Source organism: Equus quagga, chromosome 10 (assembly GCF_021613505.1).
Source record: "Equus quagga isolate Etosha38 chromosome 10, UCLA_HA_Equagga_1.0, whole genome shotgun sequence".
Lineage (NCBI taxonomy): Eukaryota > Metazoa > Chordata > Mammalia > Perissodactyla > Equidae > Equus > Equus quagga.
The window spans coordinates 103,626,608-103,645,449 of record NC_060276.1 but is presented as its reverse complement, the minus strand read 5'-3'; the positions used below and the strand labels follow the sequence as shown (position 1 = coordinate 103,645,449).

At 38.7% G+C, this 18,842-nt stretch overlaps 1 protein-coding gene across 4 annotated transcripts in view; it reads right to left on the bottom strand.

Annotated features, from left to right (window-relative positions):
* The window catches only part of PCYT1B (phosphate cytidylyltransferase 1B, choline), a 123,772-nt gene that overhangs the window by 8,862 nt on the left and 96,068 nt on the right, over positions 1 to 18,842 (bottom strand). The window lies entirely within an intron of this gene.

Genomic DNA, 18,842 nt, shown 5'->3' with positions numbered 1-18,842 from the left:
ATATGTTGACACATCCTTGCATCCCAGGGATAAATCCCATTGATCATGGTGAATGATCTTTTTAATGTGCTTCTGAATTTCGTTTACTAGTATTTTATTGAGAATTTTTGTGTCTATATTCATCAGGGATATTGGCCTGTAGTTTTCTTTTCTGATAGTGTCCTTTTCTGGCTTTGGGATCAGGGTAATGCTTGCTTCATAAAATGAGTCTGAGAGTGTTCTCTCCTCCTCAATTTTTTCGGAAGAGTTTGAGAAGGATTGGCATCAATTCTTCTTTAAATGTTTGGTAAAATTCACCACTGAAGCCATCTGGTCCTGGGCTTTTATTCACTGGGAGATTTTTGATTACTGATTCAATCTCCTCACTAGTAATTAGTCTATTCAGACTTTCTATTTCTTCCTGATTCATTCTTAGTAGGTTGTAGGTTTCTAAGAATTTTTCCATTCCTTCTAGGTTGTTCAGTTTGTTGGCATATAGTTGTTCATAGAAGCCTCTTATGATGCTTTGTATTTCTGTGGTATCAGTTGTAATGTCTCCTTTTTTATTTGTAATTTTGTTGATTTGGATCTTCTCTCTTTTTTCCTTGGTTAGTCTAGCTAAAGTTTTGTCAATTTTTTATCTTTTCAAAGAATCACTCTTACTTTTTAAAATCTTTTCTATTGTTTTCCTGTTCTCTATTTCATTTATTTCTGCTCTAATTTTATTATCTCCTTTCTTCTGCTAACTTTGGGCTCAGTTAGTTCTTTTTCTGGTTTATTAAGGCATAATGTTGTTTGAGACCTTTCTTGTTTATTTTATTTTATTTTATTTTTTTTTTGAGGGAGATTAGCTAGCCCTGAGCTAACTACTGCCAATCCTCCTCTTTTTGCTGAGGAAGCCTGGCCCTGAGCTAACATCTGTGCCCATCTTCCTCTACTTTATATGTGGGACACCTACCACAGCATGGTGTGCCAAGCAGTGCCATGTCCGCACCCAGGATCCGAACCAGCGAACCCCGGGCCACCGAGAAGTGGAATGTGTGAACTTAACCGCTGCGCCACTGGGTCGGTCCCTCTTGTTTATTAATGTAGCCATTTATTGCAATGAAATTCCTCCTTTAACTGCTTTTGCTACAACCCATAAGTTTTGGTATGTTATGTTTCCATTTGTGTTTGTCTCAAGATACTTTTTAATTTTTCCTTTACTTTCTTCTTTGATCCATTGGTTGTTCAAGAGAATGTTTAATTTCCAGGTATTCATGAATTTTCCAGTTTACCTCCTGTTATTGATTTCTAGTTTCATACCATTGTGGTCAGAGAAGATACTTGGTATGATTTAAATCTTCTTGAATTTCCTAAGACTTGTTATGTGGCTAACATATGGTCTATCTTAGAAAATGTTACGTGTGCGCTTGAGAAGAATGTGTATTCTGTTGTTAGACAGAATGTTCTGTATATGTCTGTTAGGTCCATTTGGCCTATAGTATTGTTCAAATGTGCTATTTCCTTATTGATTCTCTGTCTGGATGACCTATCCATTGTTGAGAGGAGTACAGTCATGCATCACTTAATAATGGGGATATGTTCTGAGAAATGTATCATTAGGTGATTTCCTCATTGTGCGAACATCATACAGTGTACCTTCACAAACCTACATGGTATAGCCTACTATACACCTAGGCTATATACTATGGCTTATTGCTCCCAGGCTACAAACCTCTAGGGCATGTTACTGTATGCAATTGTAACACAAAGGTAAGTATTTGTGTATCCAAACATACCTAAACATAGAAAAGGTACAGTAAAAATATGGCATAAAAGATTTTAAAAATGGTACACTTGTATAAGGCACTTACCATGAATGGAACTTGCAGGACTGGAAGTTTCTCTGGGTGAGTGAGTGAGTGTGAGTGGATGTGAAGGCCTAGGACATTACTGTACACTACTGTAGACTTTACAAACACTGTCCACTTAGGCTACACTAAATTCATAAAAAATTTTCTTCAATAATAAATTACCCCCAACTTACTGTAAATTTTTTACTTTATAAATTTTAAAAATTTTTTTGACTCCTGTAATAACACTTAGCTTAAAACATATTGTATAGCTGTACAAAAATATTGTTTGTATATCCTTAGTCTATAAGCTCTTTTCTACTTTTGAAAAATTTTTTAACTTTTTAAACTTTTTTGTTAAAAACTAAGACAAAGGGGCCAGCCCTGTGGCCAAGTGGTTAAGTTCACACACTCCGCTTCGGCAGCCCATGGTTTCGCCGGTTCAGATCCTGGGTGTGGACATGGCACCGCTCATCAGGCCATGCTCAGGCGGTGTCCCACATAGCACAACCAGAGGCACTCACAACTACTGTATACAACTATGTACTAGGGGGCTTTGGGGAGAAGAAGAAGGAACAAAAAAAAATAAGGAAGACTGGCAACAGTAGTTAGCTCAGGTACCAATCTTTAAAAAAAAAAAAAAAAAAAACTAAGACACACACACATTAACCTAGCCCTACACAGAGTTGGGATCATCAATATCACTGTCTTCCACTTCCACATCTTGTCCCACTGGAAAGTCTTCAGGGGCAATAACATGCATGGAGCTGTCATCTCCTATGATAACAATGCTTTCTTCTGGAATACCTCCTGAAGGACCTGCCTGAGGCTCTTCCTGAGGAGGTGTCACTCTTTTCAGAAATATGTCCATGGTGATTTGCTTAGTTTGTTTCTTCTTTTCATCGTAGACTTGCTTGCAAGCAGATAATGCACCATGAACATTCCTCTCTATTAATGAAAACCTTCTGGTGTTGAGGTCCATGTTTTCAAACTTTTTAAGGAGCTTACTGAGGTCTGAAACAGCTTCTGCTAAACCCTTCACTGTGAATTTTCTTGGGGGTTCTTTTTATTCTCCTGCAGTTTTCTTTTCTCTTGCCTCTTCTTCAGCTGTGGGTTCCTGTTCCAGTTCCAACAACTCCTCGTTAGTCACTTCCTCAGGAACCACCTCTAGGAGCAACTCAATGTCACCCTCATGCATACCCAGGTTAAAGTTGTTTGCCAGCTCCAGCCACAACTTGTTGATTTTTGCAAGCTCCTCATCCTTGGTAAATCCTTTGAAGTCATGGACAGACCTCTGGAGTATCTTCTTCCAGATGCCATTCATACATTTCTTGGTGACATCACCCCAAGCCCAAGCAAGGTTTTGATGCAGTCATAGATGTTGTAATCCTTCCAGAATTGCAGCAGTGTCTTCTTAGTGTTATCCTCAGTTTCGGGTATAGCCTGGGCAAAAGTCCTCCTCAGGCAGTAGGCCTTAAAATCTGCTATAACTCCTTGGTCCATTGGTTGGATCAAAGAGGTGGTGTTTGGAGGAAGAAATGCTGTTTTGATATTGGGATGAAGATCACAAATTAAAAAGAGGATGTCCAGGAGCATTATCAACAATAAGCAAAATCTTGAAAAGCATGTTATTCTCCAAATAGTAGTTCTCCATTTTGCTGGCACAGCAATTCAGGAGGGCATCTTGGAAAAGGGGCTGCATCATCCATGACTTCTTATTGCTCCTGTAGTGTGCTGGCAGAGTATGCTTATTGCTATGCTTGAAGGCCCTGGGGTTCTCACTGTGCCAGATCACAAAGGGTTTCGATTTGTAGCCTGCAACATTGCCTGTAGCCTGCAAGACTGTTATCCTGTCCTTAAAGGCCTTGAAACCTGGCACTGACATGGCCTCCTTATGGATGAAAGTCTTTTCAGGGATCTGTTTCCAGAATAAGGAGTATTCATCCATATTGAATATTTGCTCTGGCAAGTAATTTTTCTCAACAATCAGCTTTATCTAGAGTTTCCAAAAATTCTTCAGCTGCCTTCATGTCAGCACTTGCAGACTCACCACTCACTTTCACGTTATGTAATGAATAACGATTCTTGAATTGTTTACAACACCCAGAGCTAGTAGTAAAGTCAACATTGTAGTCGGGTCCAGCCTTTTCCTTCAACATTGCAAACATTTTGCTTTGGCCATGATCATCATGGTGCTGAGAAGGATATGCTTCTGTGTCTGGTCTTCAATCCAGGTCATTAGAAGTTTCTCCATGTCTGACATAGGTCCTTCTCAAATTTTTGTTAGTCTTGTTGCTTTTTAATGAAGCAGATCCTTTCTAACAGCTTCCATCACTTCATTCTTCTTCAAGATTTTAGCTATGGTAGAATGGGACATGCCTGACTGGTGAGCAATCGCTGTCACTGATTTTCCACCTTTGTAATCCTTAATCACTTTTAATTTTGTTTCCAGGTCAATCATTTAACATTGCTTCTTATTGGTGACATTAGCAGTGGATTTTGTATACTTAGGGGCCATGATGAACAAGACAACACAAGATTAAATCAAACACAAGAGAAACTGATGCAATCAAGAGCTGCAGTAAACACAAGATATATGAGGCTGCTGCCAGTGTAACATGACATAATGTTTCACAGTAAACATTTTTTTATAAGTAGAGTACACTCTAAAATAATAAGAGTATAGTAAATACATAAACCAGTAATGTAGTTGTTTATTATCATTATCAAGTATGTATTGTACATAATTGTATTGCTATACTTTTATACAACTGGCAGCGCAGTAGGTTTGTTTACAACAGCATCATCACAGACACATGAGTAATGCATTGTGCTAGGATGTTACAACAGCTATGACATCACTAGGCAATAGGAATTTTTCAGCTCCATTATTTTTTGGGATCATCATTGTATATGCGGTCCATTGTTGAATGAAACATCATTATGCAGTGCATGACTATTAAAGTCCCCAACTATTATTGTATTACTGTTTATTCTTTTTTAGCTGTTAGTTTTTGCTTTATATATTTGGGTGCTCCAGTACTGGGTGCATAAATATTTACAATTATTATATCTTCTCAATGGATTGACCTTGTTATCATTATATAATACCTTTCTTTCTTTTTACTGTTTTAAAGTCTATTTTGTCTGATATAAGTATAGCTACCTCTGCTTTTCTTTGGATGCCATTTGCTTGAAATATCGTTTTCCATCCCTTCACTCTCAGTCTACGTATGTCTTTAAGGCTGAAGTGAATCTCTTGTGGGCAGCATATAATTGGATCTTGTTTTTTTATCCATTCAGTCATTTTGTCTTTTGATTGTAGAATTTAATCCATTTACATTTAAAGTAACTATTAATAGGTAAGGACTTAACTATTGCCATTTTGTCAATTGTTTTCTGCCTGTTTTGTTTGTCCATTATTCCTTGTTTTGTATCTTGCTATCTTCTTTTGTGTTTTGATGTCTTTTGGTATCATTATACTTTGACTTCTTATCATGTTCTTTTGTCTAATTACTACAGGTTTTTCCCTTGTGGTTACTGTGAGGCTTACATAGAATATCTTAAAATTATAAAACCCTATTTAAAACTGATAACTTCAATAGAATTTCTAAACCTTACACTTTTACTTCTCCTCCCCTTCACGTTTTAAGTTACTGATGTTACAAGTTAATATATTTTTTATATTGTGTAACCAATCCACAGATTATTGTAGCTATGGTTATTTTTACTACCTTTGTTTTCTAACTTTTAAACTAGAGTTGTAAGTAAATTAAGCACCACATTACAGAAGCTAACTTTGACTATATATTTATCATTACCAGTGAATTTTATACTACCTTCTTATGTTTTCACAACGTTAATTAGTGTCCTTGGACTCAAAGAACTCCCTTTAGCATTTCTTGTAAGGCAAGTCTAGTGGTGATGAACTTCCTCAGCTTTTGTCTTTAGGTTCAACCTATTTGAGGTCCTTTGTGCCTCATGGATCTGGATGTCTATTTCTCTCCCCAGGTTTGGGATGTTTTCAGCCATTATTGCTTTCAATATACTTTCTATCCCTTTCTCTTTCTCTTCTCCTTCTGGAATTCCCATAATGCAGACATTGTTTCTTTTGATTGTATCCTATAAGTCTTTAGGCTTTCTTCACTCTTTTTCATTCATTTTTCATTTTGCTCCTCTGACTGGATAATTTCAAATATCCTGTCTTCTCCAGTCACTTATTCTTTCTTCTACAAGGTTGAGTTTGCTTTTGAAGCTCTGTTGAATTCTTTAGTCCAGTCATCATATTTTTCAGTTCTAGAATTTGTTTTTTTTTTTTTATGGTTTCTATTTCTTTGTTGAACTTCTCATTTCATTCGTGAATTGTTTTCCTAATTGTGTTCAGTCATCTGTGTGTTCTTGTAGTTCACTGAACTTCTTTAAGAGGATTATTGTGAATTCTTTGACAGTTCATCGGTGTCCATTTCTTTAGGGTCAGTTATTAGAGCTTTATTAGTTTCCTTTGGTGGTGTCATGTTTACCAGATTTTTCATGATCCTTGATTCCTTAAATTGGTATCTGTGCATTTGAGTAAGTGATCTTCTCTTCCAGACTTTACAGGCTCACTTGGACAGAGAGAGTTCTTCATCAGCCAGCTATAAAACAGGCTCTGTGGTTGCCTGGGTCCTCTGGTCAGACTTACTAGATGGTCAGGACTGGTCCTCATTATTTGGGGATCTAAATCAGGCAAGACTGTGTACTCAATTCCCCAGCCAGATGGGGCCACTGGTTTTGCTCTGCAGATGGGGAGAGCCATGGGCTGTGCTCTCTGTTCAAGTGCTACTGTAGCAGGACTGTTGGATGGGCTATGCAGCTTCCTGTGTGCTCTGGTTAGGTTCCCTGATCAGACAGGCTGAAAGCTGTGTTCAGCCATGGGTGGGGCTATGAATTAGTTTCCATGCCCGAGCACAGTGGAAGAACTAGATCCAAGGCTGGAAAGGCTCTTTGTTTACAGTCTTGACTCAAGCCTACCCATGCCCCAAACTCCCTGCCTGAACACAGCCACTGGCTTTGCTCTGCAGACTCTGCCAGACTCTGCTCTAGTGCTGCTGGCTATGCAGCTTTCTAGGTTTTATGGCCAGCCTTTCTGGTTGGGTGGCACTGGGAGCTTCCTTCAGCAGTGGATAGGGCCATAACTCAGCTCCCTTGCCTGGGCAGGTCAGGAGGGCCAGCTCCAAGCAGCCTTCCAGTTTTTCTATGGTCAGAAGGGACTAGGAACTATACTCAGCAGTGGGTAGCCTATGAATTAGCTCCCCTGCCTGGGCAGAGCTGGGGAACCCTCCACACTTGGCACTGGCATTGCAGGCAATGAGCTCTGCCTGCTGTACTCTTTGATCGAGTGTTGCTGGGTTATGCAGCTTCCAGGTGTACTTGCCAGCCTTTTTGGTCAGGTGGGGCTGGGAACTTCACTCAGCAGTGGATGGGGCTATGACTCAGCTCCCCTGCCAGGGCAGAGGCATACCAGGCTCCAAGGCTAGAAAATCTCTTTGTTTCAGGACCTGAATCAGGCAGACCTGCACCCTGCTAAGTTCCCTGGTCAGACTGCACCATGACTTGGTTCTGCAAAGGAGCAAAGCTGCTGGTTGGGACTACTACTTGGGTGTTGCGGGTAGCAAATTCGTCTGCCAAGATCCGAGTGCTGGGTGTTTCAAGCCCCTCCCCCCTCCTCCAAAAAGTGACCTACAATGCTGGTGGAGCTGGATGTCCACCCAGGGTTCTCTTGTCCCATTAGAGGAACTGTAGGCTGGGGAGAGACCTCTTGGCAGTGTGGTGCTGTGCCAGCCTGGGGGAGGGGCAATGTGGTTAGCATGTAGCTATTTCAACAGTATGTTCTGCATAATTTTAGATTTTAGAACAGTATGTTCTGCATAATCTCAATTTTGTAAAAGGAAATACATGTAGATGGAAAAAAATTGGGGCAATACCCCCAAAATATTAACAGTGACTACTCTGGGAGATGAGACTGTAGGTGATTTTTAGTCTTTTTAAAATTTTTTTCCTTACTTTCTAATAATTCTGTAATGAACATAGATTACTTTTATCACCATAAAAAAGTAATATCATGGAGAGAAAGATAACCGAGGCAAGGAGTTTAGGCTGAAGTGCAATAATGACATAGGTGAGAAAACATTAAGGCCTCAGACACCATCATTTCTCCCCTGGTACTAATTTCTCCTTTATAAGTTCTAGCCCATTACTTTTTAGAATCTCAATTGTCCTCTAGCAGATATAACACAGAAGACTTGCTGATCGCTCAGATCCTTTCCAGATTCAAAATTCCACAATTCTACAAATACACCAATTATTGACCTTCCATTAAAGGCATTGACAACTCTGCCAAAAGACATCCAATTCCACTCAATCAAACAGAAAAAAATGCTGTAGTACAAGAGCATTACCTTAGATTAAGCCCATTTATGAGACAAAATCAAATGCCAAAAGGATAGGGTGGCCTATTATTAACAGCAACATTAAAAAAAAATCCTTGAACTTCTAGCAGGCACTTTAAAATATGTGTTTTTATTACTGTAATCTTTAAGTATATTTTTAGTGGCAGCCATTAGCCCTCCTGCTGTTAATGGATTGTCAGCATTTCCATTAGAAGCCCACTTTCTAAGGAATCTACAACATGTCTACTAGAGTCTGCCTCAAGCTCATGACGGAGAATATTCTGCCTAAGGGGGTGAAATAATTTGAATCCTTAATGACAAACCATGGTGTCGCACTTCATAAAATGCAATATCCATGCAAAACAACTCTGGGTCTTGATTTGCAACTCTCTGATCTATTCCTGCTGCATTTTGAAGGATGGTTCCCTGGCAAAGGAGCTGAATTGAATCAGGTCAGAAGACAGTTTGTAATGAGCTTCCTGGGAAGAAAAGCACTTTAGAAATATAACAAATAATGAAGACCATGGCATGGCATTTTCAAAAAGAAAAGGTATTTAAATTCAGTCTTTCACTGTATTAAGAGGTTTCCATGTATAAACTTTTCTTCTGAGAAAATAATCCCATTTATAGTCCTGTCCACATGAAGGTAATTTTCTATTTTCCCTCCTACAAAGTTTGCCCTTTTAAGAAGTTCTAACAACTAGTGAGGCAGTAAATGTCTTGAGAAATGCCTTGAAAGGTTTCAGTATTTCAGATACATTCTGGCATATCTGCCAAAAAAGGGACAGAAATATCCTAGTTAGATCTGGCTTGGGCCTCTGGTAAGCAAGAAGGAACTCAAGGAGAGTGTTTCAGTTCTGGCTAAATCAAGAAACAACAACCACCCTTACACAGTGCCTGCCCCTCGCCTGGGTGCCAGGTGCTGTTAAAGGACTTGAAAGTGTGAAATGATTTAACCCTCCCAGCAACCCTAGGAGGCAGCTGAGAGGCAAAGGCACTTGCCCAAGGCCACCCAGCGAGGCAGTGAGCCCCTGCTCATGGCCAACTCTCTGTAATTAGCCACTTCCACAGTCAGAAGCTTCTCATGTTTACTTATGTTTTACTTGTGCATTTGTTGGAAGACAAATTTTTGAAACCAACTGTCAGAAAGACTCAAATGGGAAATCTAATTCAGATCCACAGACTGAATTTTGTATTTCTTAAAATCAAAACAGTCTTAAAAATTAGCAGTGCCATTAGGATGGCTATTATAAAAAAGACAGACAGAAAACAAGAAGTGCTGGAGAGGATGTGGAGAAATTAGAACCCTTGTGTGCTGCAGCGGGAACGTAAAATGGTACAGCTGCTGTGGAAAGCAGTATGGCAGTTCCTCAAAAAAATTAAAAATAGAATTACCGTATGATTTAGCAATTTCACTTCTGGGTATACACCCAAAAGAACTGAAAGCAGACAAACAGATATTTGTATAGCAATGTTCAAAGCAGCATTATTCACAATAGGCAAAAGGTGGAAACAATCCAAATGTCCATTAATGGATGGATGGATGGATGGATGGATAAACAAAATGTGGTATGTGTAAATATCACATTGTATCTGTATGTATATGTGTGTGTCTATATATGTATATGTGTATGTATATACACACACAATGGGGGGGGGTGGTTTGGTAGCAGGGGCTAGAGTATTTCCATTATGGATGTTGAAAAGAAACATTTTGTCTATTACAAAGTATCGTGGAGGGTTTTCCGGGCATGGAGAATCTGAAAGTTGACCAATGATTCACTCCTTCAACAAACATTTACTGACAGCACACTAAGTAGGGTTCAGGCATTAATTTAAGCCCTGAGGATACAGCAGTAAACAATAGAGAAAAAAAAGTCTACACTCACGTTTATTTTTTTGAGGTATAATTGACATGTTAGTTTCAGGTGTACAACATAATGATTCAATATTTGTATATATTGGGAAATGATCACCACAATAAATAAGTCTAGTTAACATCCGTCATCACACATAGCTACAATTTTTTTGTGTGATGAGAACTTTTAAGATTTACTCTCTTAGCATGTTTCAAATATGTAATACAGTATTATTATAGTCACCATGCTGTACACTACATCCCTATGACTTATTTATTTTATAACTGGTAGTTTGTTACTTTTGACCCCCTTTACCCATTTTGCCCACCCGCCACGCCCTGCCTCTAGCAACCACCAATCTGTTCTCTGTATCTATGAGCTCTGTTGTGGTTTTCTTCTTTTTTTTTTTTTTTTTTTTTTAGATTCCACATATAACTGAGATCATACAGTATTTGTCTTCCCCTATCTGACTTATTTAATTGGCATAATGCCCTCAAGGTCCATCCATGTTGTGACAAATGACAAGATTTCCTCTTTTTATGGCTGAATAATATTCCATTATATATATATACCACATCTTCTTTATCCATTCATCCATCGATGGACACTTAGGTCATTTCCATATTGTGGCTATTGTAAATAATGCTTCAGTGAACATGGAGGTGTAGACATCTTTTTGAGTTAGTGTTTTCATTTTTTTCAGACAAATACCCAGAAGTGGAATTGCTGGATCATATGGTAGTTCTATTTTAAATTTTTTGAGGAACCTCCATACTCTTCTCCATAGTGGCTGCACCAATTTACATTCCCACCAACAGTGCACAAGGGTTCCCTTTTCTCCATATCCTTGCCAACACTTGTTTCTTGTCTTTTTGATACTAGCCATTCTAACAAGTGTGAGGTGGTATCTCATTGTGGTTTTGATTTGCATTGCCCTGATGATTACTTATGTTGAGCATCTTTTCATGTACTGTTGGCCATCTGTATGTCATCTTTGGAAAAATGTCTATTCAGATCTCTGCCCATTTTTTAATTAGATTGGGTTTTTTTCTATTGGGTTGGATGAGTTCTTTATTTTGGAAATTAATCCCTTATCAGATTTTCTTTTGTTGATGGTTTCCTTTGCTGAGCAGAAGCTTTTTAGTTGGACGTGGTCCCACTTGTTTGTTTTTTATTTTGTTGCCTTTGCTTTTAGAGTCAAATCCAAAAAATCATCACCAAGACCAATGTCAAGGAGCTTACTGCCTATGTTTTCTTCTAGGAGTTTAATGTTTTATTCTAGGAGTCTTACATTCAAGTCTTTAATCCATTTTGAGATAATTTTTGTGTATGGTGTAAGATAGTGGTCCTGTTTCATTCTTTTGCATGGGGCTATCAAGTTTTCCCAGCACCATTTATTGAAGAGACTATCTTTTCCCCCTTGTATATTCTTGGCTCCTATGTCATAAATTAATTCACCATATATGTGTGGGTTCATTTCTGGGCTCTCTTGTTCTGTTCCATTGATCCATGTGTCTGCTTTTATGACAATACCACATTGTTTTGATTACTATAACTTTGTAATATAGTTCGAAATCAAGGAGCGTAATGCCTCCAGCTTTGTAGTTGTTTCTCAAGATTGCTTTGGCTATTTGGGGTCTTCTGTAGTCCCATACAAATCTCAAGAGTGTTCTATTTTTGTGAAAAATGCCATTCACATTTCAATAGGGTTGCATTGAATCTAAAAACTGCTTTGGGTAGTATGGACATTTTAACAATAGTAATTCTTCAAATCCTTAAGCATAAAATATCTTTCCATTTATTTGTGGCTTCTTCATACAGTTTTCAGTGTACAAATCTTTCACCTCCTTGGTTAAATTTATTCCTAAGTATTTTATTCTTTTTGATGCAGTTGTAAATAGGATTGTTTTCTTAATTTCTCTTTTTGGTAATTTTTATTAGTGTATAGAAACAACAGATTTTTTATATTGATTTTTGTATCCTGCAACTTTACTGATGTTGTTTTAGCTCTAACAGTTTTTTGGTGGAGTCTTTAGGTTCCTACATGTAATATCATGTTATCTATGAACAGTGACAGCTTTACTCCTTCCTTTCCAATTTGGATGCCTTTTATTTCTTTTTCTTGCCTACTTGCTCTGGCTAGGACTTCCAATACTATGTTGAATAAAAGTGGCAAGAGTGGGTATCTTGTCTTGTTCCCAATCTTAGAGGAAAAGATTTCAGCTTTTTACTATTGAGTATAATGTTAGCTGTGGGCTTGTCATATACGGCCTTATATTATGTTGAGGCATGTTCTGCTCTCTACCCACTTTGAGAGTTTTTATCATAAATAGATGTTGAATTTTGTCAAATGCTTTTTCTCCATCTATTGAGATAAGCATATGACTTATACCCTTCATTTTGTTAATGTGGTCTATCACCTTGGTTTGTGAGTGTTGAACCATCCTTGTATTCCTGGAATAAATCCCACGTGACCATAGTTTATGATCCTTTTAATGTATTGTTGAATTTGGTTTGCTAATATTCTGTTGAGAATTTTTGCATCTATGTTCATCAGGGATCTTGGCCTGTAATTTTCTTTTCTTGTGGTGTCCTTGTCTGGTTTTGATATCAGGGTAATGCTGGCCTTGTAAAATGAATTTGAAAGTGTTCCCTCCTCTTCTATTATTTTTGGAAGAGTTTGAGAAGAATTGGTATTAATTCTTCTTTAAGTATTTGGTAGAATTCACCAATAAAACCATTTGGTCCTGGACTTTTGTTTGTTGGGAGGTTTTTGGTTACTGATTTAATCTCCTTACTAGTAATTGGTCTGTTCAGATTTTCCATTTCTTCATTATTCAGTCTGGGTAGGTTATATGTTTCTAGTAATTGAGCCATTTCTTCTAGATTGTCAGATTTGTTGGCATAAAATTGCTCATAGTAGTCTCTTATGATCCTTTGTATTTCTGTAGTATCAGTTGTAACATCTCCTTTTTCATTTCTGATTTTGAGTCCTCTCTCTTTTCTTGGTGATCAATTATGTTTATCTTTTCAAAGAACAAGCTCTTTCTTTTCTATTGTCTTTTTAGTTGTTATTTCATTTATTTCTGCTCTGATCTTTGTTATTTTCTTCCTTCTACTAACTTTGGGCTTCATTTGTTCTTCTTTTTCTAGTTCCTTAAAGTGTAAAGTTAGATGATTTGAGATTTTTCTTGTTTCTTCATATAGGCATTTATTGCTATGAATTTCCTGCTTAGAACTGTTTTTGCTGCATCCCATAAGTTTTGATATGTTGTAATTCCATTTTCATTTCTCAAGGTATTTTTATACTTCTTTTGATTTCTTCTTGGACCTATTGGTTGTTCAGTAGAATATTGATTAATCTCCACATATTTGTGAATTTTCCAATTTTCTTCTTGTAATTGATTTCTAGTTTCATACCAATGTGGTCGGAAAAGATGCTTGATATGATTTCAGTCTTCTTAAATTTATTAATACTTGTTTTGTGGCCTAACATATGATCTATCCTGGAGAGTGTTCCATGTGCACTTGAGAAGAATGTGTATTCTGTTGCTTTTGGATGGAATGTTTTGCATATATCTGTTAAGTCCATCTGGTCTAATGTGTCATTTAAGGCCAAAGTTTTCTTATTGATTTTCTGTTTGGATGACCTATCCATTGATGAAGGAGGGTGGGTATGAAAGTCCACTACTATTATTGTATTGCTGTCTATTTCTCCCTTTAGGTCTGTTAATGATTGCTTTATATATTTATGTGCTCCTATGTTAGGTGCATAAATATTTACAAATGTTACATTTGCTTGTTGGATTGATCCCTTCATCATTATGTAATGCCTTTGTCCCTTATTACAGTCTTTATTCTTTTTTTTTTTTTTTGAGGAAGATTAGCCCTGAGCTAAGATCTGCTGCCAATCATCCTCTTTTTGCTGAGGAAAACTGGCCCTGAGCTAACATCCATGCCCATCTTCCTCTACTTTATATGTGGGATGCCTGCCACAGCATGGCCTGCCAAGTGGTGCCATGTCCACACCTGGGATCCGAACCGGTGAACCCTGGGCTGAAGAGGAATGTATGAACTTAACCACTGTGCCACCAGGCCAGCCCCCAGTCTTTATTTTAAAGTCTTTTTTGTCCAATATAAGTATAGCTACCTCAGCTTTATTTTGGTTTCCATTTGCATGGAATATCTTTTCCCATCCCTTCACTTTCAGTCTCTGTGTGGCCTTACATCTGAAGTGAGTTTCTTGTAAGCAGCATATAGATTGGTCTTGTTATTTCTTTTTATCCACTCAGCCATTGTGTCTTTTGATTGGAGAATTTAATCCATTTACATTTAAAGTAGTTATTGATAGGTATGTACTTAATTAACAAAATAGCAATGTTTTCAGGCTGTTTTGTAGTTCCTCTGGTTCCTTTCTTCTCTAGCTCTCTTCCTTTGTGATTTGACGATTTTCTTTAGTGGTATACTTAGATTCCTTTCTCTTTATGTTTTGTGTATCTATTATAGGTTTTTGCTTTGTGGTTACCATGAGGCTTACATGTAACAATGTATATTTATAACAGTCTGTTTTAAGTTGATAACAACTTAAGTTTCAACACATTCTAAAGCTCTACATTTTTACTCTTCCCTCCACCCCAATGTTTTGTTTTTGATGCCACCTTTTATATCTTTGTATCTTGTATATCCCTTAACTAATTATTGTAGTTATAGTTATTTTTACTATTTTTGCCTTTTACCCTTCATTTTAGCTTTATAAGTGATTAATTCACCACCTTTAAAACATTAGATTAGGGGCCGGCCCAGTGGCGCAGCGGTTAAGTGTGCAAGTTCCACTTCGGCAGCCCGGGGTTCGCTGGTTCGGATCCTGGGTGCAGACATGGCACCACTTGGCACACCATGCTGTGGCAGGCGTCCCACATAGAAAGTAGAGGAAGATAGGCATGGATGTTAGCTCAGGACCAGTCTTCATCAGCGAAAAGAGGAGGATTGGCAACAATTAGCTCAGGGCTAATCTTCCTCAAAAAAAAACTACATTAGATTATTCTAAATTTTACTATATATTTACCTTTACCAGGGAGATTTATACTTTCATGTTTTCCTGTTACTAATTAGCACTTTTTCTTTTCAGCTTGAAGAAGTCCCTCTAACATTTTTTCTAAGGCTGGTTTAGTGGTGGTGAACTCCTGTAGCTTTTGCTTGTCTGAAAAACTCTCTCTCTCCTCCAATTCTGAATGACAAGTTCACCTAGTAGAGTATTCTTGGTTGCAAGTTTTTTCTTTCAACACTGAATATATCATGCCACTCCCTTCTGGCCTGCAAAGTTTCTGCTGAAAAATCTGCTGATAGTCTTATGGAGGTCCCTTGTATATAACAAGTTGTTTTTCTCTTGCTGCTTTTAAGATTATCTTTGTCTTTAACTTTTGACATTTTAATTATGATGTGATTGGTGTGGGTCTTTTTGTGTTCATCTTGTTTGGAACTCTCTTGGCTTCCTGGATCTAGATCTTTTTCCTTCCCCAGGTTTAAGAAGTTTTCAGTCATTATTTCTTCCAATAAGTTTTCTACCCCTTTTTCTCTCTCTTCTTCTGAGACCCCCGTAATTCAAATGTTGGTCCACTTGATGTCCCATAAGTCCCTTATGCTATCTTCACTTTTTTCATTTTTCTTTTTGTTGCTCTGATTGGGTGGGTTCCATTGCCCTGTCTGAGTTCACTGATCCTTTCTTCTGCTTTATCTAGTCTTCTGTTGAACCCCTCTGTATTTTTCAGTTCAGTTATTGTATTCTTCAGCTCTGTGACTTCTATGTGATACTTTCTTATATTTTCTCTTTGTTGAAGTTCTCACTGTGTTGATTCATTCTTCTCCCAAGTTTGGTGAGCATCTTTATGACCATTATTTTGAACTCTTTATCAGGTAAACTGCTTATCCCCATTTCATTAGGGTCTTTTTCTGAGGTTTTATCTTGTTCTTTCTTTTGGAACATATTCCTCAGTTTCTTTATTTTTCTTGATTCCCTGTTTATTTCTGTGCATTAGATAAACAGCCACCTCTCCCAGTCTTGAAGGAGTGGCCTTATGTAGGAAATCAACCTTATCGTTCAACCCTGCCCTAGCTCTTGGTTGTCTCTCAGACCTTTGTGTTTGTCCAAGCAGCCTATTCTATATTTAGTGGCTCCCAGTAGTTGAGGGTATTCCAAGACCTGTCAGTGTCCCAAAGGGTAGGATCTCAGTCAGCACTTAGATTCAAGCTGATTGGAAGCCAGACCTTCAGCCAGCAGCTTTTAAAGAATGCAAATATATACAGTCCTATGGGACTGCAAGTATAAGTCCTATTGGCCACCAGAGCCAGGTGATCTAGAGGTGTCCCCTGGGTGGCAGTTGTAAAACTCAGGGTGCCAGACCAGTGTACAAGTTCTTTTCCTATAGATACTGATGACCTGGACCAAGGCAGAGGGGAGAGCACAAAGATGGCATCCACTGGCCTCTGTCCTCAGAGTCCACCTCAGTAGGTCCCAACATGTGTGAAAAACCAGATGCCTGCCCCTCAGGCCAAAGCTCCAGGACAAGCAAATAGCTCACTTTCATTGAGACACACCCTAGTCTTTTTGTCTACACAGTGCCCTGGGGGTGGCAGCCAGCCAAGAACTGTCTCTCCATTTGTTACAGTCCTATGGGACCCTGGAACATGAGCCCTGCTGGCCACCAGAGCTAGGCAATCAAGGGGCATCCTCTGGGTGGCAGCCAAAAAACCAGGGCACCAGACATGTGTACAAGCTCCTCTCTGGGAGATACTGGTGCTCTGAAGCATGGCAGAGGGAGAGTGTGAAGATAGCACCTGCCCTCAGAGGTCTCTGGAGAGGATTACAGTCAGCCCTTAGATGTTTAATTAGAAGTCTGCCCCTCAGCTTGAAGATAAACTAATAGGCTTCTTTCACAGAAAGACTGGGCTCCTGAGTCTGTTGCCTCTTGCTGTGCCTGGGGGGTGGTAGCTGGTTGAGAACTCTTTCTCCATTGGACCCTGGAGCATAAGCCCCACTGGCCACCAGGTCCAATCCAGAGGTGTCCCCTAGGTGGCAGCCACAAAAATCGGGATGCCAGAGGAAGAGTACAAGCTTCTTTCTGGGAGACACCAGTGAGCTGGAGCAAGGCAGAAGGAGAGCCCAAAGATGATGCCCACCAGCCTCCAACCCAGAGAATAACCCAGCAGGCCCCTAGATGTGTGTTAAATTAGATGGCTGCCCCTTGGGCCAATGCTTTATGTGAAAGAGGCTTATTTGCTTATCTTAAAGTCTTTCACAACGGGATGTCACTCAGCTTTACAAAGGAATAACATTCTGACACATGCTACAACATTGGTTGAACTTTGAGGACATTATGGTAACTGAAATAAGCCAGACACAAAGGGACAAAGACTATGATTCCACTTACATGAGGAACCTTAGTAGTCAAATTCATAGAGACAGAAAGTAGAAGGGTGGTTCCCAGGGACTGGTGGGAGAGGGGGAAATGCAAAGTTATTATTTAATGGGTACAGAGTTTGAATATGAGATGATGAAAAAGTTCTGGAGATGGATAGTGGTGATGGTTGCACAAGAATGTGAATGTTATTTAATGCCACTGAACTGTACACTTAAAATTTACCATTTTAACCATTTTTATGTTATGATATTTCACCACAGTTTGAAAAAATTAGCAATGGTCCTCACATCACATCACATAAATCTGTTCTTTCTAAAAAATGTATTCATCTTTAAGGTTTTTTTAAAAAAGATAATCTCATATCAGATGGCAAATGCCTATTTGGATTGGAGCAGAGGGGGTTCACGGTCCAGGATGAACTAAAACCTTGTACCTGACCTAAGGCCATTCTCTCCTGGTACTCCAGGAAAGGGTCCATGTCCACATGGTAAAATAGAATAGACCCACTTTCATTTCAAACAGGAAATGACTCCCTGCTTTCAGAGTCAGTGAAGGAATATAGTGGCAGATGATTCAAAATGATACATTCTATTTAAACATTAGTACCCCAACCCCACTTATGCTATTCTTTAAAAACATGTGTCTGCTCTGGGAATTCAGGCCCTTTAAACAAAAATAACAAAGTTTCACTAGGAAGACCCTACCGCAAAACAAAACTCTGAAAGCTGATTCAGCATCCCCCAATCCTGGCTCCTTGACCCTCAAGACCTTGGAAATGAATAGTGTCACCTCCAACATGGCAACAAAGCTTCAAAATTTAAAGTCCCTCCCTTTCAGAGAGACACCCTCCAAAGAGAGGTACTATCAAGTCTCTGTTGGGGTTACAGGCTATCTTCTGAGTATAAGTCAAGACGAGTTACAAGAATCAAACAAGTAGTTAAATAAGTAGAGTTGTAGGTAATGAGATTGAAAAATAACATCTTGGGCTCTGACAATCCACCAATCAGACTGAATAAATGGGAACAAATAACCTATTATAACGATCAAGAAGTAGATTGCTTGTTTCAAATTCTCAAAAGCAAGTGCAGTAGCCAGCTGCCAAAATGGCCCCCAGTGGCCCCACCACGTGTTATTCACATCCTTGTGTAGTGTCCTCCTAAAATACACCAGGGTTAGTCTATTATGGCAGAAGTGATGGTTTGTCACTTCTAATATTAGGTCATAAAAGACTAGTTTTTGGCTTATCCTTTCTCTCACTCACTCTGGGGGAAGCCAGCTGCCATGTCATAAGGACACTTGGGCAGCCTTGTGGAAAGGCCCACA